The 26,633-nt window shown below is 40.9% G+C and overlaps 2 long non-coding RNA genes across 2 annotated transcripts in view; one reads left to right on the plus strand and one right to left on the minus strand.

The window, feature by feature from the left end:
• Positions 1–26,633, minus strand: part of LOC140732336 (uncharacterized) — a 115,569-nt gene that overhangs the window by 35,284 nt on the left and 53,652 nt on the right. Inside the window, exon 2 of the long non-coding RNA XR_012100050.1 lies at positions 8,393–8,489. This is a non-coding gene — a long non-coding RNA (uncharacterized lncRNA). The remainder of the gene's footprint in view (positions 1–8,392; positions 8,490–26,633) is intronic.
• On the plus strand, positions 1,417–25,490 carry LOC140732334 (uncharacterized). Its single transcript, XR_012100048.1, has 3 exons — positions 1,417–2,121; positions 17,450–17,592; positions 25,117–25,490. It is a non-coding gene; the product is annotated as an uncharacterized lncRNA (long non-coding RNA).

Genomic DNA, 26,633 nt, shown 5'->3' on the forward strand with positions numbered 1-26,633 from the left:
GCTCTGCACAGAAGCTAGCTTACCAAGTCTCCTCTGCCTCAAACTGCAGCAGTAGTATGTCTTCAAGCATTGTAAGTACCTTTTAAACTTACGGACATATAGACAATGCTCAACTATGCATATAGAGTCATAGACTAATACGACATGCCCGAGGTCATCCATGATGTCCACCACATTTCAAACAAGAGAAAAATTGCAGATGCTGGAGATCTGAGCAACACCCACAAAGTGCTGGAGGAACTCAGCAGGCCTGGCAGCATCTATGGGAAAAAGTACAGTCGATGTTTCGGGCCTGCTGAGTTCCTCCAGCATTTTGTGTGTGATGCTTGTCACATGTTCCCACATTTGGCCCACATCACTCTTGTCCCTTTCTGTCCATGTACTTAACTAAACATCTTTCACGTGTTGTTACTATACCTGTCTCACCACTTCCTCTGGCAGATTGATCCAAATATGTACCATTCTCCGCATGAAGAAGTTGCCCTTCAAGTCCCTTTTAAATCATTCATCTCTCACCTTAAAACTATGCCCTCTAGCCTTTAGTTCCCCTTTGTTTGGATAAAGACCTCATGCTTTCACCCCATCTGTGCCTCTCATTACCTTATACACCTCGATATGTTCACCCCTTAATCTCCTGCATTCCCAGGAATAATGCCCCGGCTTTACCAACATTTCCCTATAACTCAGGCCCTTGGCTCCTAGCAGCACCCTTGTAAACTTTCTCCGCAAATTATCCAGTTTAATGAATTCTTTCCAATAACAGGGCGGTCAAATCTGTCGATATGTACAGTCTCACCAAAGTCTTGTACATCAGCAACATACAGTCTGTCCCAATTCCTATGCTTAATTTCCTGGCCAATGAAGGACAGCATACAGCTTGCCTTTCCTTCTGGCATGATCAGCTACGTGGCGCCTGTTCCAGATGACCATTCGCACAATGACCTCCATGCAACCCGAGCAGAGATAATGCATTTTCCAATTATCGTTTGCATCTCGCAGGCTTAAAAGCATCACCGCTCTCACACACAGTGAAAGAACATCAGATTGCAAAGCTTGTGATGAATGACACACCGGCTGGGTACATGGTATTATATTAACTGAAGCATTGCCATACAGATTAAAGCGACAACAAAACCTTTCATGGACCCTCTAAGCTCTTTGTTCAAAAACTGGAGAAAATTAAAATGATAATTAATAAGTTCCCACTAACAATTTTTAAATAGCACCACAGCTGGCACACATAGACAAGCAAAATCCCTGCTTTGATTTCCATCTTTTGTCTACATTGAATCAGGAGTCCAATGTAATGTTCTCATATTCACAAATAATATTAAATGACAAGGACAGTCAAAATAGACAAAGTGAACACAAAATACATATGACAAAAATGCAAGATAGTGGTCGTGGCAAATTACATTTAATGGAAATAAAATACAGATAGATATCCTGAAGAAAGAAAAATAGTAAGTAATCCATGTACGGCAGAAGTAGCAGCTAAAGATTTTCTTGTAACATCTGGCTTGGCAGTTTGGACTGAAATTTTTTACAGGAAAATGCTCAAACCACTGTTGATTAATTCCCCTGTAACCTTCATTGGTTTCATAATCAGAATATGTTGCTGCAATGTATATATGTTGAAGTATACCTATCAGTACATGGTGTATCATGCAGTGTGACCTTGACCTTGGCTTTACCAAAGACTACTGCACAGTTAAGTGTCATTGCCATCAGTAAAAGATGTACTTTTTTTTAAAGATGTACTTATTTTTCAAAATTTGGACATCATTGGCATAGGTCCTACTGGGAATGTGGTGGGAGCTACTTTGTTGAAGTATTGTCCTCTAGTCTCACAACGCTGTTTAGTAAGAATGTAAGGATTTCACAAAAATGACAGAACTGTAAAGCATTTCCAGGTCAAGATTTGAACAATAATTTCTTCATTTTTTTGTGCACTGTTGGTAATGGCGGCATCCATTGCCCATCCTTATTTGCCATTGAACAACGTGGTTTGCTGGAAATGGTGGAGGACATTGAAGAGTGAACTGAATGACCTGGGACTGGAGTCACACAGAAGGCATTCCAAGATAGCAGACTTCCTTCCCTGAAGTACACATGAACGAGGTATGATTTTACATCAACTCATAGTTTTTGCAGTTATTATTTTTCCTGAATTTAAATTCCTTGTGTGACAGGTCAATAACAATATGCAAGCAAGTTTTCCCTATATGCTGAAGTATTTTTCCTTCCTGCTTGTAGAGATTGTGGGTTTGGAAGGTGCTGTGGGAGCAGCCTAGGCGAGTAATTGCAGTTCACTTTGCAGAGGGAGCATACTGCAGTCATGCTGCAGAATGATTGAAGGGATAATTCTAGGGTAGAAGTTAGGATACTAATCAAGAAAGATGCTTTGTCTTAGGTGATGTGAAAATTCTCAAGTATTACTTGAGATGCATTGATGTTGGCAAGTGGAGAGTATTCTGTCACACTCCTGACTTGTGTCTTGTAAATGCTGAAAGATTTTTTTGAAGTGTCCAAATGTGACACTTCAAAAGGTGCCCAGATTCTCTTTAGTTTTTTTTTTCAGCCACAGTATGTATGTGGCTGGATGAACTGTGTTTTTGATCATCTTCAGGATGCTAATAGAAGTGGACTTTATTCAGCATCCTAAGGATGATCAAAAACGCAGGTAGCAATGCCCTTGAACAGGATGTGCAGGTAGATGGACTCATTCATTTTGGAGATGGTCATTTGTACAGACGATAGCTCAACCATCTGTCGTTGATGCTAGCAGCAGCACAGAAGGATCAAGAGGCAGTGCAGCAATGTGAACTACTGGACAAAGAATTATGAGCAGCCATTTTCTTCATGTAGTTCTTTGTATGCACTGTCCAAAAGACAGCTTCACATTTTAAAGGGGTTCTAAGCTGGAATATCATAGAGTTACACAGCAAGGATAAAGACCTTTTGGCCCAACGTATCCATTTTGATCAAGGCACAAGCATTTGCACTATATTGCTCTAAACCATTCCTATCCATGTACCATTCCAAATGTTTTATTCTTATAGTATTTGTACCCTCCTCTAGAAACTCCAATATGCACACAACCTTCTGTGTGAAAGAACCTCATGTCACCTTTAAACTTTTCCATTCTCGTATTGAACCCATGCTCTGTAGCTCCAAACTTGCTTATACTGATAAATAAAACTGCAAATATCTATCTTATCTAAGCCCCTCATGAACATAAACCTCAATTAAATCTCACTTCCGTCATATTTTCTCCAGGGAAAACAATCCTCTCTTTCTTAATACTGTATGAATTGAATTCAACCCAAAACACTACTGGACATACCTCCCCACCATTACGAGATGCTGCCCAGGTAAGGCATCATTTATCATAAAATATCCCCATCATCTAGGACGTGCCATCTTCCTGCAGCTACCATTGGGCAAGAAGTACAGAAGGCTGAACTCCCACACCATCAGGTTCAAAAACCCATCAGCCACCCAGTTCTTGCCCCATCCTGTGTAACCCCAGTCACTACAATGCTGTGACTACTTTGATCATTATACACTTCAATGGATGTTGTTTCTTTTGCTCTGATTTTATTCTCCTTTGTAAAACTTAAGTAAAAGCTTTTTTTTCAGTATTTTTTCCAGTTAATGTTGTGTACCTAAATTGGTTTATTATTGTCACATGTACAGTGACCATCTTCAGAATCAAAATCAGATTCAATATCATCGCCATATGTCATAAAACTTGTTGCCTTTGCGATAGCAGTACATTGCAATAAATAATAATATAAAAAATGTGAATTATAGTAAATATATAGTGCAATAGTTAAATTTACGCTATTTAAATTTAGTGTTTAATAGATAAATTAAGTAGTGAAAAATAGAAATAAAAAAATAGTGAAATAGTGTTCATGAGTTCAATGTCCATTCCAAACTTGGACGGCAGAGGGGAAGAAACTATTCTTGAATCACTGAGCACGTGCTTTCAGGCTCCTGCACCTCCTTCGTGTTGGTTGCAATGAGAACAAGGCATGACCTGGGTGATGGGCATTTAATGATGGAAGCTGCCTATTTGAGGCATCATTTTTTTGAAGATGCCCTGGATACTATGGAGGTTAATGCTCATGATGGAACTGACTAAATTTACAACTTTCTGCAGCTTACAGGATCCTGAGCAGTAGGCTCCTTAACGCACCCCCCCCCCCCACACACACACACCCAACACCGGACAGTGACGCAGCCAGTTAGAATGCTGTCCACAGTACATCTGCAGAAATTTACGACTGTCTTTGGTGACATACCAAATCTCCTCAAACTCCTAATGAAATATACCTGCTATAACGCCTTCTCTTTTAGTTCACCTTGTCTTGCATACTGTCCATAATGATCGTTTCATTACAGCAACTCATTGAGGTAGCACAGTGTGCAGAACGTAGCATGACAGTCACAGAGAAAATATATAGTGCAGACAGACAATAAGATGCAATACCATAATGGAGTAGCTTGTGAAGTCAAGAGGACACCTATCATAAAATGGGAACATTCAATGGCATTATAAAAACAGGATAGAAGCTATCCTTGAGTCCTATATGCTTTCAGAATTTTGCCATCTTCTCTCCAATGGGATGCAGATAGGAGGGAGAATGCCCGAGGTGAGTTGCAGCTTTGATTCTGTTGGCTGCTTTACCAAGGCAGAGAAGAGTTGACACAGTTCAAGGAGGGGAAGCTGGTCTCTGTTGTGCTATGTACCTGTTATGCATATGCTTATTGGAATTTATTGTCTTCTATTATCATGTATTGCAATGTATTGCTGCCAAAAAAACAACAAATTTCATGATATATGCCAGTCATATTAAACCTGATTATGATTCTGGATCAGTAGCTATTTCATTAGGTACCTACCTTCTGTATCTAATAAAGTGCCACTGAGTGGTATCACACACAGAATGCTGGAGGAACTCAGCAGGTCAGGCAGCATCAATAGAAAGGGATAAACAGTCGATGTTTTGGCCCGAGACCCTTCATCAGGACTGAGTATGTGTTCATAGTCTTCAGCTGCAGAAGTAAATCCACTTCAAGTTTCAATGTGTTATGCATTCAGAGTTGCTATTCTGCATACTACTGTCGTAACGTGTGGTCATTGGAGTTACTGGTGCCTCTCTGTCAACTTGAAATAGTCTGGCCATTCTCCTCTGAGTTAAAGTTAAAGTCTGTCCCGAGCCTTATAGGCTCACCAGGCTGGTGCTTATGCCGGTTTCCGTGGCGTGAAGCGACTGAGAGTACGAAACTCCACACCCCCCCCCCCCCCCCACTGGATGGGACGCCAGTCTATCGCGAGGTTCTCTCACATTATCAAGGTGTTTTTGCCCAAATCACTACTGCTCATTGGATGTTTCTCGCACCATTCTCTGTAAACTCTAGAGACAGTTGTGCGTGAAAATCTCAAGGGGAATCAGCAGTTTCTGAGATACACAAACCACACTGCCTGGCTCCAAGAATCATTCCACATCAAAGATCACATTTCCTCCTCATTCTGATGTCTGATCTGAACACTGAACCTCTTGACCATGTGTTAATGAACGAAGTAGGCGCCACAAGATTGGCTGATCAGATATTTGCAATAACAAGCAGGTGTACGGGTACTTGAGCAGCATGGCCTCAATTTTTGGAAGGTGAGCCTTATCCAGGACCTTGTTGGAGACATGGTGCTGTCATAATGGAGTGGAGGCAGTGCTGATAGAAGCACTTAAGCAACTGGATTTGCCTGTGTTACAAGCCCCAGGCTTCAGAGCCGTATAGCAGTGTTGTGACAATGGCAGCCCTGTACATCTGGCTTTTTGTGGACTCACACAGCTGATGGTTCTTCCACACACGTTTCTGGAGGCGCCCGAAGGCACCGTTGACTCTGGTGAGTCAATTGTCCCTTACTACTGTAGTATCATTGAAGATGATACTATCCAGGTAGGTGAACTGCTCATCCGTGGTGAGAGGGTGGTCGCCAATGGTGATCGGAGGTGGGTTATAAACACCACAAGGGTGCTTCTGATGGAGAATCACTGATTTCTTCAGACTGACTGGTAACCCGAAAACCCTTGCAGCCCTGGCAAACAGAATGACTGCCACCTGCGGTGCGTCCAGTGTGCATGAGAAGAGCGCAATCATCTGCTTATAATGGCTTGAGAATGGGCTCTTCCATGAATTTCGTTTGGGTGAGAAGGCGGCGGAGGCTGAAGATACATCAGTGCAGAACCGAATGTAGATTCTCTCCAAGATGGTCTCTTTCACTTCTCGTGACATCCTGCTGAAAAAGATAGCAAAGAGCATTGGAGCCAAAACACAGCCTTGTTTCACGCCAGTACCGATGGTGAATGGGTCAGACAGGTCACTGATGTGTTTAACCTGACAGCTTTGACCGCTGCTGCAGGATGGTGAGGAATTTTGCGGGACAATCGGGCCTCGACAAAATCTTACAGAGACCATCGCTGCTGACTGTATCAAAGGCCTTGGTCAGGTCAATGCATGCCACATATGGTCTGTTTATGACTCTTGTCCTGTATCTGGCACAAGACAAAGATCATGTTGGATGTGCCTCTGTTCACTCAGAATCCGCTGGTCAGGCCACGTGTCTCGCATGGATAACTCAAGGTTTCTGAAAGCAATACTCTACGGAGAACTCTCACAGGACAAGAGAGATTGTGGTGCCCTGCACAAGAGGTACAGAGATCAACTTAAGCAGCAGCTCTCTCAGGCAAATATTAAGGATGACTGAGTGGCAGGTTCTGGCTTGTGATAGAGGCCGCTGGAGAACGCTGAACCACAGAGGAGACAAGAATTTTGAGGAATCCTGAAGGGTGACTACTGAAGGGAAGAGGAAACACAGAAAGGGTCCCATTACCCAAGCACCCGCATCCCAACTGTTCCCATGTCCCTGCTGCCCCAGATTCTACAGATCCAGAACTGGCCTCTACAGTCAGTAACGATCATGCCATTGCTCCTAAGAACTCTTCTTCCCTCTTGATCTTCGTAAGCGAAGAACCAGCCGTCGTCATCGTACAGATACCTAATAAAGCGGCCACTGAGTCGACATGTACTTGTGTAGATGGCAATAAGCTTGAGTTTGATTTCAGTCCCAGCAATAGCTGGGAAAAATCTCTTCTGCTACCTCTATGTCTTAATATGCTCTCCATCAGAAAGATAGGCTTCATGTGGAGCACGGCGTGATTTTGAGCAGCATTCTATCGGGGACACCATGCCTTCCAAAATTGAAGGTAGGAATAATGCAAACATGCTAATGCTATTGCCTTCACTGACCAAGGTGAAGGGTTGCAGGGGAGGGAGTGGGAGGATGGGTGGGCAATAATGAAAAAATGGGACAGTAGTGGTGGAACATGGTATTGACAGGAATGTATGGAACAGTCCAAAATCAGAATTAGATTTATCACTGACATAAATCACCTCATAAATTTGTTGTTTTGTGGCAGTAGTAACATGCAAGATATGTTACAATAAATAAATAACTAAATAGTTCAGAAGAGGAATAGGAGGCCATTCAAAAATCTGGTCAGAGGGGATGAAGCTGTTACAAAAACATTTAGTGTGGGCCTTTAAGCTCCTGTACCACTGCCCTGATGGTAGTAATGTGAGGAGGGCATGTCCTAGATCATGAGGGTCCTTAATGATGGTTGTCAACTTCTTGAACCATCATCTTTTGAAGATGCCCCACTGGTGAGGAAGGTTGTGCCCGTGATGAGCTGGTTGAGACTACAATTATTTCCCCATTTTTGGGCTCGCTCTTCATTTAGGAAGAAATTCTGGTTTGGTTTTAGACTTACTTACAATAGCTACAAATCCCTATTGCTAAATTACTTATTAATTTTAAATCAGTCATTCAAACATATAAACCATATGGGTGAGAAGTACGTATTGGTTGCTCCAAAATGTCTGACAGGGTCAGATCAGATCTGCCACATTCCAGTGAAGCCAGGTGTGCATTCTGATTCATGGGTTAGATTAGGCTCTTCCCCACTTCCACTGTAAATGTGGAGTTGGTTCAGGTAAGTGGGCTGGGGGAAAGATTTCCTTAGTTTGAATCACTTGTGTCTTCTGCTATTGGTCAAGATTTGATGCTTTATTCTCACATAGACCTATAGAATGTGTCAGATTTGCTATGTTTCCATTGTTGGCCAGGTCACATCGGATAAAAAATAAGGTGTATTCAGGGTCAGATTGCAAATTAGTCTTGGTGGGTCATGTCTGCTTTTCATTTTATGCCCAGTAGACCACAAAAATATGGGTATAGGGAATTAAATTACTCAGCCTTCCTCTTCGTAAAGCACAACAGAGAAGAATTTATCTGTGCCAGCTCACAAACAGAGAAACTCACCTGATCCATTTTTATGCTTCTTTGAAGCTTGAAATTATTCCTCACTATGATTCTGTCCAGTGTTTCCAAAAGGCCACAGAACCTCCCTCCGCCACATCTGCAACAGAGCAGCACAAATTCAAAACTCAATATGTGCAAGAAGAAGTTTTTTTTTGGATCCCCTCGTTACATTCTTAATTATCTTCCACTTTATTTTATACCCTTGATCTGTTATCCTTAACCCATCCACCAACAGGAATATCTTTGCACTATCAGTTCTGGGCAAACCCCTTATCATTTTGTATATTTCTATCTTGCACTCCTCTTAGAAAGATAGGCTTCAATCAATTTTGCCTCTCTCCTTTGTCCTAGCTAAGTTAATTTTCTCTTTATTTTTTTCCCATTAAAATTAATCAACCCATTCCACCAGCCTATTTATACCCTATGCAAATTATCAGCATCCTCATAACAATCTTCAACATTCAAAGTAAATTTAATTTCAAAGGTCATATATTTCACCATGTACAATCCTGAGATTCATTTACTTGTGGGCATTCAAAGTAAATACAATAAGCACAATAGAATCAATAAAAGGTGCTCCCAACAGGATGGACACACAATCAATGTGCAAAAGATATTTTGTGGCATCCATAACATTAGAAAATGCATCCCTAAGCCTAGATCATTAATATAGACCTTTGCATTAAAAAAACAACAACCTACCATCCTTTGTGGGAACATCACTTTTCATTTTCTTCAAATTACAGTGAGCAACCTTACAACACAATCCCCTGTCAGCTATTTCTCAGCAAACTTCATTTCCATTCTCTCAGTGTCTTTTATGTCACGTGTTTCAACTCTGCTGCTATAATCTTATCCAAAGCATTCTGTAAGTGCACGTACACCATGCCACTTGCAAATATCCTCATTAACTCTATCAATAACATCATTAAAAATTCCTACCAAACCAGTTAAGCACAATTTGCCCCGAGCAAATCTGTGCTGATTTGCTTTAATTAATGCATTTCCCTCTGGGTGACTATTAATCCTTTCCAAAATCAATGTATCTAAAAGCTTTCCCACCACTAAATGGCCTGGAGTCACTTGGTTTACCCTTACATTCTATTTTGAATGAGGGAGTAACGTTTGTAATGAACAGGATTTGATAAGCGATCTTGAAGTAAAGGAGCCATTAGGAGGTAGTGACCATAATATGATAAGTTTTTATCTGCAATTTGAGAAGGATAAGGGCAGCTCGGAGGTGTCAGTGTTGCAGTTGAACAAAGGAGACTATGGAGCCATGAGGGAGGAGCTGGCCAAAGTTAACTGGACGGATATCCTAGCAGAAAAGACAGTGGAACAGCAATGGCAGGTTTTCTTGGGAATAATGCACAAGGTACAAAATCAGTTCATCCCCCGGAGAAGGAAGGATTCAAAGGGGGGAAAGGGGCCACAGTGGTTGACAAAGGAAGTCAGAGATTGCATAGCATTAAAAAAAAAGTATGACAGAGCTAAGGTGAGTGGGAAGACGGATGATTGGGAAATTTTTAAGGAACAACAGAACTTAACTAAAAAGGCAATATGGGGAGAAAAAATGAGGTACGAACGCAAGCTAGCCAGGAATATAAAGGAGGATAGCAAAAGCTTTTTTAGGTATGTGAAGAGAAAGAAGATAGTTAAAAACAATGTTGGGCCCTTGAAAAATGAATTGGGTGAAATTGTTATGGGAAACAGAGAAATGGCAGAAGAATTGAATAAGTACTTTAGATCTGTCTTCACTAGGGAAGACACAAACAATTTCCCAGATGTATGGATGGGCCAAGGACATAGGGTAACAGAGGAAATGAAACAGATTGTCATTAGGAAGGAAACGGTGACGAGTAGACTGATGGGACTGAAGGCTAACAAATCCCCAGATCCAGATGGTCTGCATCCTAGGGTACTAAAGGAGGTGGCTCTGGAAATTTGCGAATGCATTGATAATCATTTTCCAATGTTCCTTAGATTCAGGATCAGTTCCTGAGGATTGGAGAATGGCTAATGTTATCCCACTTTTTAAGAAAGGAGGGAGGGAGAAAACAGAGAACTATCATCCTGTCAGCCTAACATCAGTAGTGGGGAAGATGCTAGAGTCCATTATTAAGGATGAAATAGTGGCATATCTAGATAGCAGTGATAGGATTGGGCCGAGCCAGCATGGATTTACCAAGGGCAAATTATGCTTGATTAATCTATTGGAGTTTTTTGAGGATGTAACCAGGAAGTTAGACAAGGGCGATCCAGTGGATGTAGTGTACCTTGATTTTCAGAAGGCATTTGATAAGATCCCACATAGGAGATTGGTGGGTAAAATCAGAGCTCATGGCATTGGGGGGAAGATATTGACATGGATAGAAAACTGGTTGGCAGATAGAAAGCAAAGGGTAGCGGTGAATGGGTGTTTCTCGGAATGGCAGGTGGTGACTAGTGGGGTGCCACAGGGCTCGGTATTGGGACCACAGCTGTTTACAATTTACATCAACGATTTAGATGAAGGCATTGAGAATAACATCAGCAAGTTTGCTGATGATACTAAGCTGGGTGACAGTGTGACATGTGATGAGGATGTTAGGAGAATTCAGGGTGACTTGGATAGGCTGGGTGAGTGGGCAGATACTTGGCAGATGACGTTTAATGTGAATAAGTGTGAGGTTATCCACTTTGGGAGTAAGAACAGGAAGGCAGATTATTATCTGAACAGTGTAGAGTTAGGTAAGGGAGAAATACAAAGAGATCTAGGAGTCCTTGTTCATTAGTCACTGAAGGTGAATGAGCAAGTGCAGCAGGCAGTGAAGAAGGCTAATGGAATGTTGGCCTTTATTACAAAGGGAATTGAGTACAAGAGCAAGGAAATCCTTTTGCATTTGTGCAGGGCCCTGGTGAGACCACACCTGGAGTATTGTGTACAGTTTTGGTCTCCAGGGTTAAGGAAGGACATCCCGGCTGTAGAGGAAGTGCAGCGTAGATTCACAAGGTTAATTCCTGGGATGTCCGGACTGTCTTACGCAGAGAGGTTAGAGAGACTGGGCTTGTACACGCTGGAATTAAGGAGATTGAGAGGGGATCTGATTGCAACATATAAGATTATTAAGGGATTGGACAAGATAGAGGCAGGAAATATGTTCCAGATGCTGGGAGAGTCCAGTACCAGAGGGCATGGTTCGAGAATAAGGGGTAGGTCATTTAGGACAGAGTTAAGGAAAAACTTCTTCTCCCAGAGAGTTGTGGGGGTCTGGAATGCATTGCCTCAGAAGGCAGTGGAGGCCAATTCTCTGGATGCTTTCAAGAAGGAGCTAGATAGGTATCTTATGGATAGGGGAATCAGGGGATATGGGGACAAGGCAGGAAGCGGGTATTGATAGTAGATGATCAGCCGTGATCTCAGAATGGCGGTGCAGGCTCAAAGGGCCGAATGGTCTACTTCTATACCTATTGTCTATTGTCTATTTACTGCCTTCCCGTCCTCTGGCACTAACTTATATCCAAAGAGCATTGCAAAATAAAGTTGAGTGCCTTCAAGCTTTCCTTCTATACTGCCTCGAGATTCCTGGGATGAATCTCTTTGTATAGCTTAGTAAGTTTCAGAAACTATACCTGGTTACTCTCTAATATAAATGCCCTGAAACATTGACTCAGTTTCTGTCTGAACAGATCGCGCTTGACCTGCTAAATACTTCCAGCAATTTCTGTTTTTCGTTCAGATTTTAGCACCTGGAGTATTTCACTTGTGAATCACAAGTAGGATTCTGAGTGCATTGCCAAAACAGTAGAACATTCATATAATATCACAATCTATAAAATAAACCAAGAATGCAGAAGCCTGAGGATACAATGATGAAATAGTGTGGGGTTCTTGTCAGTCAAAATTTGAGTACACTGTTCAATTTTGATAGAAGAGTGAATCAATCATTTTCTGGAGGCAAAAAGAACATTCACAATAATAGTCGTGGATGGGAAATGTAAACTCATGGGTGGTGCCTTGGCTGCAGGGCTCAGAACTAGACTGAAAACCTATTTTAACATTTGAGCCTCAATTACTTCCAGCCGTGATTAATGGGGATAAAAATTGTTCCAGTGGCCAAGCAGGCTGTAAACTACAACAAATTATCAAGGCCACGAGAGGATTTGTCCCTGAGGCTGAGGAAACTCAAGGACCCTTTCTGCAGCCCTGAGGCTCCTTCTGCTTTTTTTTTGTGGTTCATAAAGGTATCAATCAATGTGATTGTAATAATTTGAAATCATTTGTCTTTGTCAGATTTATGATGCCCTGGATTCTGATGTGCTTCAAGCAGTACTCTAACATCAAAGCATGGACTAAAGCCAATCCTGACAATTTTTCGCCCATTTACGATCAACCCATGTAGTGTTAAATTACAATTGTTACAGGTGGGATCCTAATGACAAACACATCTTTACCTCCCCCAAATGCTTCGCTTTCCACAGGGATCGTTCCCTCCGTGAGTCCTTTCCCCGTTCATCCTTCCCCACTAATCTCCCTCACGGCACATATCCCTGCAAGTGGCAGAAGTGCTACTACTGCCCATTCACCTCCTCACCTACCTCCATTCAGGGCCCCAACCAATTCTCCCAGCTGAGGCAATACTTCACCTGCAAATCTGTTGGAGTTGTCTATTGTATCCAGTGCTTCCGATATGGCCTCCTCTGCATTGGTGAGGCCCGACATAACTTGGTGGAGAACTTGGTCGAGCACCTCCGCCCCATCTGCCGAAAGTGGAATTTCCCAGTGCCAAACCATTTTAACTGCTATCCCTATACTCGTTCCACCATGTCAGTCCTTGGCCTGCTCTTTTGCCACAATGAGGTGACACTCTCAGGGTGGAGGATGAACACCTCATATTCCATTTAGCAATCCTCCAATCTGATGAGATGAACAGAGGTTTATCTCTTCTCTAATCTCCACTCTGGCCTCTTATCTCTTCTCCTCACCTGCCTGTCACCTCCTCCTGGAGTCCCTCTTTCTTCCTTTTCTTATATGGTCCTCTCTCCTTCCTATCAGATTCTTTCTTCTCCAGCCCTTTATCATTCTGTCCCACCTGGCTCCACCTATCACCTTCTAGCTGGTCCTCTCCCCCCAACCCACCTTGTCATTCTGGCAATATTCCCCTTCCTTTCCAGCGTGGAAGAAGGGCCTTGGCCCAAAACTCTGACTCTGAAGCGATGCCCAAAAAAGTGTGTTGCCCTGGATTTCCTGCATTTGTCAAACCTCTCATGCTCATGGTATTTGTTGTCTGCTTTATCAACTTTTAAAATACATGGTTTTGTGAGTAGAAGGAGATCAAAAAAAAGGATCAAAGTGTCAGGGAGGAAGCTGTGGATTGCTTAAACCACATATAGTAATCTCTTTAATGGGTGATAAACCACGCCTTTGATTTTCTATATCCTTTTACATGGTTGGTGACCAAATTAATATGGGAAACTGAGACCAGGTGCATTGAGAACATTAAATAATCTCCAAGAGGAGTCAAAATACGGCTGGCTGATTTATGTACCATATGCAGATTTGGTGTAAAACCACCCAGCTCTTTTAGAACATATATACAAATTAATTGCATCTGCTGGAGATCACCGTGTAACAAATGAATATCAGAGGTACCCTCAAGGAAATGAAAACAAAACACTCAGCTGAGTTGAATTCCAGGAATCGAAATTGCTGAGTGGAGTAATGTAACGTCAATGTTAAATTGATCCCTCTAGCATTACGAAAAGAAAATGGTAGCTTTTTAACATCTAGGGATGCTGGTAACATTATTTTGCTGGGTTTAATTCGTGGATGACTAATAATTCATGAATAACCAAGATGTGAATGCATGATTAAGTTTGTCTCAAGAGTGAAGTAAGTGTTTCTCCACTATTAATGTAATTCCCTTATTTATTACATCCCTGTTATTTAGTTCCAACAGAAAAAAGATGGTTCAAATTATTTCTAAATTTAGCAATATAATGTATTTGCTAAACCATTGTTTAAGGTGCCAAAGAGTAGCAGCAACATTACGTGTTTATGTTGCACTTTACATGTTATAGAATGTCCCAAAGCACATCAGAGGAATGCTGCCAAACAAAATATGACCCTGGGGCACAAAACAAAGCCATGACGACCATTAAACAAAAGTCTTTTCAAAGAATTAGCAATCTAAATCAGAATCAGGTTCATTATATGATGTGGTATTTGTTGCTTTGCATCTGAAGTATAGTGAAAAATCATACATTTGCTATAAATTACAAAATAAATAAATAGTGCATTAAAAGGAATAATGAGGTAGCGTTCATGGGTTCACGCACCATTCAGAAATCTGATAGTCGAGGGGAAGATGCTGCTTCCAAATCGTTGAGTGTAGATCCTTAGGAATGAGGGTAATCTCAATGAAACCTTTTGAATGTTGCAAGGCCTCGATAGAGTGGATGTGGAAAGGAAGTTTCCTATGATGCAGGAGTCTAAAACCAGAGAACACAGTCTCAGAATAGAGGGACGTTCTTTTAGAACGGAGATGAGGAGAAATTGCTTTAGCCAGAGTCGGATGAATCTGTGGCATGCATTGCCACGGGCCGCTGTAAGAAGTCAAGTCATCGAATATTGTTAAGGCAGAGGTTAATAGATTTTTCTTTAGTCAGGGCATGAAGGGATACAGGGAGAAGGCAGGAGACTGGGGCTAAGAGGGAAATGGATCAGCCGTGATGAAATAGCGGAAAATGCTCGATGGGCCAAGTGGCCTAATTCTGCTCCTATATCTTATGGTCTTATGGTCTTGACCTCCTCCCTGATGGGGAGGTAATGAGATGAAGGCATGTCTCAGATGGTGAAGGTCCTTAGTGACGTACACTGTATTCTTGGGATACCACATCTTGAAGATTTCCTCAATGGTGATGAGAGTTGTGTCCTTGCTGAGCTTGGTCTAAAATGCTTTGCAGCCTCTTTTAATTCTGTGCATTGAAGATTCCATACCAGATTGTGATGCAACCAGTCAAAATGCTCTCCACCATACAACTATAGAAATATGCGGGAGTCAAATTTCCACTGAAGTAGAGCTGCTGGTGTGCTTTTTTCGTGACTACTTCAGAATATTGGGCTCAGGATAGATCCACTGAGATGCTGACACCCAGGAACTTGAGTAGCTCACCCCTCAATGTGGACTGGTGCGTATTCTCCTGACTTCCCATTCCTGATGTCCACAATCAATTCTTTGGTTTTGCTGACATTGAGTAAAAGAGGTTGTTGTTGCAATAAACTCTACCAATCTATCTCACTTCTGTACGCCTCGTTATTACTATATGAGATTCTGCCACTAACAGTGATACTATAGACAAATTTGTAGATGGCATTTTAGCTCAGCTATAGTCATGATATGCTAAACCTGACATGGCAATCATATTTCTGATTCTGCCTTGAGCTCCACTTGCAGCTGGCATTACTTTCTATAAGGTGAAGCCTAACAGCACAGATTATAGTCATGCTTCTCTCCCCAGTGAGCTCAAACATCTAAGGAAGTAGAGGCTCTGCTGGATGCTTTCTTTGTAATTGCGCTTACGTGCTGGGCCCAGGATGCGTTCTCTGAAATGATAATACTGAGGAATTAAAAGTTGCTGACCAGCTCCACCTTGGTCCCCTGATGAGGACCGGCTCATGAACCTCTGGTTTCCTCCCGCTGAAGTCAATTATCAGCTCCTTTGTCTTGCTGAAGTTGTTGTTGTGGTACCACTCAGCCAGGTTTTCTATCTCCCTCCTTCGTCACCACCTTTGACTAGGCCTATGACTGTGGAGTGTCTCCAAGAAACTTAAAGGCAAGTAACACTACAAACTGTGCAAATCGACACAGCAATTGATCTCTATCTCAGAGGCTGTCATCAGAACATCCTTCGAGAGAGTGAACACTTACAAGACATCAGTTCTCTACATGTACCTGGCCAGGTAATGGAAACTTGTCCCAACCAACAGGCAGGAGTGTTCAAGGACATCATTGGCCTCTCACTGCTGCAGCGGAAGATTCCCAAATGCTTCAAAAGGGCAGCAAACCAATAAGGTGCCCAAGAAGAGCAGGGTGAGCCTCCTCAATGACCATTGCCTGGTAGCATGCACATCTACCATAATGAAGTGCTTCCTGGCTCTCCACTCGGCTTTGGAGCACCTAGACAAACACAAGCGATAAGTCAGGTCACGGTTTGCTGATTACTGCTCAGCATTCAATACCATCAATACCTCAGTACTAATAACCATCTTCAAAATGTGTGCTTCTATAAATCCCTCATCAATGAATCAATGATTTCTTCAATGGGAACCAGACTCAGAGCAGGGAATCAGAAATAACACCTCCTCCTATCAAGACAGGAGCACCTCAAGGATTGCTGTACTTTCTCTACAGCACAACTCAAAAGCCATCTATAATTTCACAAATGACACCACTATTGTTAGTAAAATCTCAGATAATGATGATGAGGTTTAAACTGATTGAGTAGTGATGCAAAAACAAATTCACACTCAACACACTGATAGTGGACTTCAGGAAAAGGAAGTTGGGATAATACGCACCAGTCCTCATTGAGGGGGAAGCAGTAGAAAAGATAAACAGCTTCAAGTTTCTGTGTGTCAACATCTCAGAGGATTAATCCTGAACCCAACACATTTATACAAGCGTGAAGGAGGCACATCACCGACTCTACATCATTAGAAATTTGAGATTTGTCTAAATGCACGTTGGAGAGCATTCTGAATGGTTATGTTGCAGACTGGTATGAAGCTTTCAAATCCCCATCATTGAGGACATCTTCAAGAAATGCTGCCTCAAGAAAGTGACATACATCGTAAAGGACACTCAACATCTCATACATGCCTTATGACCATTGGGGGATGAGGTACAAGATCCTGGAGACCCAGACTCACTGACTTAGGACAGCTTCTTAGATTTTTAAGTCTCTGAACTGTAGTGTAAAACAACAAAATTCATGTAGTTTAAGACAGGGATAATAAATTTGATTTGCATTCTGATTCTGCACACTTGATTTGTCTTTTGCTTCTTTTCGTCCCAGAGCCTGAGATCTCCTATGCACAATAAATGATTAAGGAGACTCAATTTAGTGGTGAAGTTGGACAGAAACTTTAAGTGATACTGATGAACAGTAAGGAAAGAATAACCTCCGTCACATCCAGCACAGCCATCATCTTTTCTTGGGTAAGTCTCTCTCCATTCTTCTTGACTCTAACCTCGGCCTAGCCAACTTTTGCAACTAACAATCTGCTGTAGGAACTCAGGAGATTGAGCAGATCTATGGAGAATAAGGAATCTGTCATAATGCAGGATTTTGACCCAAAATTTCAACCCTTTCTTACAACCCATGGATTCTGCTCAACCTGATGATTTCTTCAAGTAAATTATTTGTTGCTCCAGATTCCAGCATTCACAATCTCTTATATCTTTAGGCAACTTTAGGGTGCACAAATATACAGTACATTTAACTTATAATGACACAAAATGAACCCATTTAGCCCATTAAATCCATGTCAATTCCCAGCAATCTCCTTAGTCTCATTTCCCCCTGACCTTTCTGCAGTCCCCTTGAGTGGCTTTCTGTCAAACCAAAGTAAAATTACCCTGGCCGGTTGTTCCACATTAATATCACCCTTGTTTTAAAACTGACCATAATCACTGAGAGCTTCCCTCAATCATACTATGCCAAATCATCTTAGGTTGAGAATCTGATGGACACTATACAGCTTTACTTGCAGAACGATCCATCAGCTTCTGAAAGAAACAAGTGCTGGGCATGTTTGCAAACCCACTAAAGAGTGATCAACACTCATATCAATTGTTACCTTCATGCTGCAACCACTTATTGAAACAGTGATTTGCAATCCCGATCATGCTGCAGGAATATTCATAGCAGCAACATCACTGTTAATTTGTGGCCGTGCTAGCAACACGGCCATTGGTGAAACACTTGCCCTTGACCACCTCTCACCATTAACTGCGCTGGATTCCCTCTCCCCTGCCTAAGAATTTGCACCACTATCACAGCATCCATTGGCTGCCATCAAAATGGTGTAGTTAAGGACCCCATTTTCTAATTTCACTTTCTACATCCTTAAGAAGGAGCATACCAAACCCAATGCATGAAGATTTATCTTTCTGATACTCCAAGCAAAGGTAATTAGTCTGAGGTAGCACTTAAACAAAGATGTGAAGATATAAGAGAATACAAATGCTGGAATCTGAATTAACAATCTGTTGCAACGTAAATTGCACAAGATCTTGAAGAAAAGAATATCTGTGCAAAACAGGACAGCAGTGTTTAAAAAAACCCGCCAAGACAAGTCTGTAGTAGGGCATGAGGTGATCCTAATGTTCCGTTGCTGAGGTAGAATTCAGGTTCCACAGATCAGTTCAAGAAAATATGGTTCCTGACCACATCTTGTGGTTCTTGTACAAGGGTCCTGTACCTCCTGTCTGATAGTAACAAAGAGAAGCGAGCATGACCCAGATGGTGGAAATCCTTGATGATAGATACCACCATCCCGAGCAGGTACTTCAGGTAGATCTTGTCACTTTTGGAGAGGGCTGTGCCACTGATGGACCAAGCTGTGTCTACCACTCTCTGCAGCTTCTTGCCTTCCTGTACTTTGGAATTCCCGTACCAGGTTTTAATGTCAGTATACACTCAACTATGGATCTCTAGATGGGTATTCTCCGACTCCTCTGCATTCCTCCCACTCCCCAAAGACCTACCAGGTAGGTTAATTGGTGATCGTAAATCATCCCTTGATTAGGTTAGGGTTAATCGGGTTTGTCAGGGTTTTCAGGAGCAGTGTAGCTTTAAGGGCTAGAAGGGTCTACTCCGAGCTGTATCACTAAATAAATAAAATAAAATCAACCCTTCGCTAGTGCATCTGTTATCCCATAGTATGCTTGTTGCAGTACATACATCCCAATCCACTGGTGCAGCATTTCTCTCCCACAGCCAGTTTACATTTCACACCGAGCATGTTGAACAATTCATTACTAAACTCTTAAGCTGGGTCAGTGTACAACTCCTATGTGTACCTGCTGAATGAACCACTTCAAGCTATTTACTTAGCCCAGTCAAAACTCCTTTAGATGTCTGCCATTGAAATTAACCTCAAAGAGACCTTGCTGGACCAAAACTGTTAAGCAATACAATCAACATCACTAAGATTGCAGTGCTGTGGGCTGACTTTGATTTTATGCTTCACTTCAATAACCAGTGTAAAATGTCGGTAATTTAACAAATTGTCTAGATATTCAAAGTGTTACTAAAACTGTTACAATAACATTGTCTTTGCAATGATCATTGAGCTCTCAATTCTTTCTGCAATTTTTCTTGATGAACTGCTTTCAACCTAGCTAACTATCGTAGAGTTACAGGGAGACACGGCATGGGAACAGAACCTTTGGCCTACCCATCCCATGGCAACCATCAACCACCCAATTACATTACCCCTGTGATTTTTATTTAAATAGTCTTTGCATTCTCATCAGTTCTCCTCATTTACCACTTATCTGCACCTTACAAGCAAGTTACAGTGGCCAATTAATTTACTAACCTGCTCATCTTTGGGCTAAGGGAGGAACGCAGAGTAGCTGAAAGAAACCAATTTAATCAAAGGGACAGCATGCAAACCTCCACATAAACAGCACTGAGGCCAGGATTGGACCTTGGTTGTAATCATCCAGTCTACTACTTGTCAATAAATCAAATAGAAAATTTGGTCTTTTCTGTTTAATGTGTTACAAATCACAAGGGGTAGCTGAAGAGAATGAATGCATTTAAGAGGAAGTTGGATACACACATGTGGGAAAAACAAGTAAAAACTTTGGGTGGAGGGTGTTAGATGAAGATCAATGGGAAAGTGGGGGCAGCATTGTATGTAATATAGGGATCAACAAGAACATATGGGGCCAAATGTATTTCTCTGTTCTGGTAATTTCATCCATTTTTCAAAACGTTTTCAAATACTGACTATATTATTTCTAAAGGTGGCATTATGGTGTCACTTTTGTCACTAGGTAAAATGGTGATACAAATTTAAACTCAGGAGAGTACACAACATACCAAAGTCATTAGTTGTATAATTTACCCTTGAAGATAGTCTTATATCAGTTCAACCCTCTGACCATTACAACAACACAACTTCCAACTTTCAAATATGGTTACAAATATAGTTTCTTTGGAATTTCTAAGGATTTTTTTCTTTGTGTTTGTCTTAATTTTCTCCCTATTTTGCTGAAAGTGTTGAAAGTTCAATTAAGATACTTACAAATATGTCTTCCTGCAATCTGCCAAAAGTAGAATCCTCACCAAGTCCTGCTCAACCACTTCCCTCCCAGAGGACAGAGAGTGGCTCCACATATTGCAAAATTTCCATTCAATTGTGTATGACATTTTTGAGCTCACAGAAATATTAGACTTCATCAATCGTATGGGAACAGAGAACATACTTCTCAAATTTGGTTGAATTGTACATATTCTGCCTTATGGTGTGCAAGCCATTATCTTAACCAAATGGTCCACACATAATCAATTTCCATGGACTGCTCGCAAGAGAACATAAAGTACAGGAGGAGGCCTTAAAGCCTCATCCATTATTCCACAGTTTCATGGTTGATCAATGCCATTCTCCTGCATTAATACCATAACCATTATCTTCCGCAGCGTCCTGATATTCTCTAATCTCTTTTTTGAATGAACTCAGTAGCTTCGTTTACACAACCCTCCAGGGTAAAGAGCGCCAAAGGTTCATTGTCTTCAAGTGAAAAAAAAATTACTCATCTCAGTCCTCTATCTTACCACTTATTCGAACACTATGCCTCCTATTTTTAGATACTTCACCAAGGATGGAAAAAACATAATCCCATTTTCCAATCTGTTTATGACTCAGTGTTCCTATCTCACTAATTCGTTGATGCATTACAGTGCAAAAAGGAAAAAAAAAAGCACGTGGGAGAGCTTTGACAATCTTAAATCTGTTCAAATGGAGCATGTGGAAGCCCACCCTAAAGAGCGAAAGGAGAGCACATCTCCGAAAGTAGCCACGTCCTCAAATTCCTCCTTGTCACAGAGTTTGTAAATCCCACCCTGCCACCTCTGAACTCAAAGAACATTTGAAAACGAAGCATTCACTCTGAGAAGAATATGTTTGACTAATTGCCAATTTTTGAGTCAAAGCTGCAAACATTGGCAGATGTTGCATTGTTGGTTAAAAATATTCTTGCCTAATGCCATATACAGAGAGAATACAATGCAGGCAATTATTTTGATCAGTAGAATAACACAGCATGAATACAGGTCAATCAACCTAAAATCATCCCTGCCAACCCTTCTGCATTAATCCTAATGTCTAGACTTGTTTCATAGCCTTCTATGCCTTAGCAATTCAAGTACTCAACAAGATACTTCTTACCTACAGAATTGTCTATCACTCAACTTTAACCTCTCTCTCGGGCAGTGATACTTAACACTCTCTGGGTTCGGATTAGCGTTAGTGAAGAATGGGTCTGGGTGAGGTACATCCACAATGTCCACCTCTTCCCCCTTAGCCTAACATATGCATCAACTTTTTATCCCTGATATCCAGATAATATTTACTACAGTCTATCTTATCCTTACTTCTCATAATTTTGTATGCCTTAATCATGTCCCTCTTAAACTCCTTCATTCTAGGGAGAACTGACTTATCTTCTCCAGTCCCTTCTCATAACTGAACTGCTTCAACCCAGCTAACATTTTCTCTGCAGGGTGACCTGAACAGCATGCAAAACTCATGCTTACATCTGACAAAGGGTTTATAAAGAGGGAGGGTAATCTCCCTATTTCTGTATTTAACGGCCGACTAATAAAGGCCACTATATGATATTCCTTCCTAAGCACATCATCTACCAGTGTAATCACATTTAAGGATCTCTAGAATCGTACGTCAAGTTTCTTCAGTTCCTCAATCATCCCAATTCATATATTGGCATCATTAAATGATTACACCATCTCACATTTATCTTTATTGAACTCCATCTGCCGTTTCCCAGCCCCATTCACCGACATATTGATTGTTCTTTGCATCCTAAGTCTACCTTCCTTACAATAACAACTGTGTTAATCTTCCAATCATCTCTGAACTTGCTGACCTTGCCTTTCACATCTACATTCACATTCAAGTCATTCACCTATATTATAAACAACAATGGTCTCAACACTGATCCTTGTGGGATATCACCAAACACAGACATCAACCCTCTTCTATCACTCTCTGTCTTCTACTGCCAAGCCAGTTTTGGATCCAGTTTGGCTTTCAATGGCCCTAACCCTTCTGAGGCAGGGGGAACATATCAAAGACTTTTCTAAAAGTCCATGACAATCACATCTAATGCTCTTCCCTCATTGAAATACATTGTTACTCTTCAAGGAATTCAATTAAAATGTTCACACAGGATCTGCCCTTGATAAAGTTATTAGGGATTATTCAGGTGTTATGGGAACATGCAGATAGTAGGCAATAACACAACCAAGATGGTGGTCCTACTCATGTTAAGGTGCAACCTATCCCGCTCGTACAAGTACCTGCCCCTGCATAACGTCCATTAAATGGTCTTTCCTGCCATCCTAATTTTGGTGATAAGTATCGAGTCTGTTCCTATGTTCACATTTATTTAAGTTTGATTATTGATATTTGTGCATCTGACTGTTCTGTTAATTCTATCAGAATCAGGTTTAGAATCAGTTTTAATGGATCTATGGCATATTTCATGAAATTTGCTAACTTTGCAGCAGCAGTATAATGCATTACATTATTTTTTTAAAAACTGAATGACAGTAAATAGATATATATATATGTACATAAACAGTTAAGTTAATATAAGTAGTGCAAAAACAAAAAAAAATTTTTATAAGGTAGTGCGGTAATGTCCATTTAGAAATCCGATGGCAAATGGAAAAAGCTGTTCTTGAATCACTGAGTGTGTGCCTTCAGGCTTCTGTATCTCCTTCCTGATGGGAGCAATGAGTAGAGGGCATGGTTGATTGCTCATGGCTGCTTGCACTGTTGTCTTGTAAATTTACAGTTGCTATTGTGTTGTATGGTAATAGTGTTATCCTATGGTTTATGCTTGGCAATTCTGTTATGTTTTACATACTGGAATATATTTCACTAAATATATTTAAGAAACAGTTAGATAGGTTTTTACATAGAAAAGGAATTAAGGGTTCTGGGGGAAAGGCAGGTAGATGGAGCTGACTTTACGGCCAGATCAGCCATGATCTTATTGAATGGCAGGGACAGGCTCGATGGGCCGGATGGCCTACTCCTGCTCCTATTTCTTATGTTCTTATGGCAATAAAGTGACTCTGATTCTGATTCTCTTGCACCATCTTTTCAGCCAAGCATCCATCAGACCCATCCTTATATTTCTATGCTCACTAGCTCATAGCAGCAGAGATTACACCCCTTGAGACTGCACTCTTTAGGTGGCTACTTATCTCCCTGAACATAAGTTGAAGGGCCTCATTCCTTCTCCTACCTATATCATCGATACTCTATGTACCTTGACCTCTAGTTGTTTACCCCCATGCTCCACCCAACTCTTTCAGAATATTCTGCAGCTGCTCCAAGACACCTTTGAACTGAACACCGTGTAGGCAGCATGCCACTTACAGCAATGACCACCAGAAAATAATCAGGAGCCTGAACGCAAAGTTTTTGTTTCTTTCCAGCTGAAACCAATCGCTGTGCACCCTGCTGAGTTGAGAGCATTCTTTTCCGTCTGCATTGATTACAATGTGTGTAGCTAAAACCTCAAATGTACAGAATATTCCTTTATCCCCAGTTAGCTTCTCCTTAATTAATCTGGTAAAAATTATCTTCGGATGGTGTTGAAATAAAGAGTTGCAGAAAGGGCTGATCTACAAACAAAACAATCCAAGAGATGATTAGGGTAACATTCAGAGTTTAATTTCTTCAAAATGATGTACAACATGGTTAAGATCAACTTAAGTAAATATTTAATCAATTCTAAGGTGAAATGAAAGGAAATTGAACAGTGTCTATTTCATGGGATAAATTCCCAAAGCATGTTTGCAGATGGGCAGGCTGTGGAATCCTGTCTCTGCTTTTAATTTTGCTTGATGTTGTCATGTTGTACTTTGCTGATGAGCAAGTAACTTAAAAAGACCTTCCCCACTGTGCACTTGGTAGAGATGAAAGGTTTTCCGCTCTTTGCTGAGGTTGTATGAATCATTTCCCTCAAGAATAAGTTTCCTATAAAGAACTGTGACATAGTGGTGAGCCCAGTGTTATTTTCTGGCTTGTGAACACTGTTGAGTATGGGTTTGAATGCAGTCCCATATAAGCCACTCTAAATGCTGTGATTGTAGTCTATTATCTTGATTTGTGAACTGAGTCATAGGTTCTGTTGACTTGCATGGAAAAAATGCAACATTGGGTTGTTTGTCCTGGCAGCAACTGTATAGCCAGCAACATTTCAACAAGTTTAACGTAATTTATATTTTACACTTTTAAACTTATAATTTGTTATTTTGTACTATTTGAAGAGAAATATGTCAGGTTACAGAAAATGTTTGAAAAATGGACTATAAAACTGAATGTACAGTCCACCACCTAACCCACACCAGCCGACAAAATGTATGAATGGAATAAAGATCCAACTAAATCTTTGGCTTGGAATTTTCCACAGATCAGCTACTTCTTTTAAGACTGTAACATGGCCGGAAATGGTGTGGAAAATCCCAGTTTTACAGATGAACAAGGCTATTGCCGCATTAGTGCTAAAGATAAAATGTAGAAATGCTTCTGAGAAAACTCTTTGTCCTTGTCCATTATTTTGAAAACTGCTTTCAAGGTTTCCTGTAACCTATTGTAATGAATAAAAGACTGTTTATAGCTACTGTATGGTTCCCACTATGTATAATGAAGCATTTCTGTGACAGCAAAATCACTGTGTGGAACATTGACTGTGAACAGTTGGTGTGTTTGAAATTTTAACCGAAATGTTAGCATTTTTATAGTTAAGGATTAAAGTTAGATGTGTAAATAACCCATGGAAAGACGACAGCATGTGATATACAGTAAATCCAATAGGCAGGAACATTGTACTTGCATGGATGACTTAAAATTCAAAATAAAACTATTAAGTTCCTGTGTCTTGTAACTGTAATTGCAAGCAGAACCTAACTGCACTTCAACATCATCCATGGTCCATCCACATCAGGATATATTGGAATCGGTCACAGGGTTTGGAAGAACATAGAACAGTACGGCACAGGAACAGGCCCTTTGCTCCACAATGTCTGTCCTGATCCCGATCCTGATTTAAAGCTCTTCTACCTGTACATTTATTTATTTATTTAGAGATACAGTGTGGAGCAGGCTCTTCAAGCCTACAAGCTACGCTGCCCACTGACCCACCTACTTAACATTAGCTTAATCACAGGAATATTTACATTGACTATTCAACCTACTAATTGGTTTGTCTCTGGACTGTAGGAGAAAACTGGAGTACCTGAATGAAGCCCGTGTGGTCACGCAGAGAGTGTACAAACTTCTTACAGAAGGCAGTGGAACTGAACTCTGAACTCCGATGCCCTGAGCTGCAACATGTCACGCTAACCACTTCACTACCCTTACCAGACACATATCCCTCCATCGTTTGCACAGTCATGTGTCTAACAAACTGTTTAATCATATCAGCTTCTACCACTACACTTGGCAACTACTACTCCCTGTGTAATAAACATCTCTTTAAAAATTTCCTCCTCCCACATTAAATGCATGGTCTCTAGTAGTTAACATTTCTACCCTAACAGAAAGATTCCTTCTGTCTGTAAATGCTACTCATAATTTTATAAATTTCCGTAAGTTCTCCCCTCAATCTCTGATGCTCCAGAGAAAGTAACCCTAGTTTGTCCAATTTCTCCTTATAGCATCCTGGTAAACTTCTTTTGAACCATTTTCAAAGCCTTCACATACACAAGACTGAACATAAATCTTAGCACATACCTTTAGAATGTAGGAGGCAGGATAAAAGATTGCAAGAAATTCTATAGATATGTAAAAAAAGAGAAAAAAATAATGTCAGCTAAAGTTAATGTGGATCCCTTAAGAGAGGAGCTAGAGAAATTATTTTGGACAGTAAGAACATTGGTTTAATTTAGAAGGAAGTGGTTATGGAGATAATGGATCTGTTAGTTGCGA

Source organism: Hemitrygon akajei, chromosome 8 (genome assembly GCF_048418815.1).
Source record: "Hemitrygon akajei chromosome 8, sHemAka1.3, whole genome shotgun sequence".
Lineage (NCBI taxonomy): Eukaryota > Metazoa > Chordata > Chondrichthyes > Myliobatiformes > Dasyatidae > Hemitrygon > Hemitrygon akajei.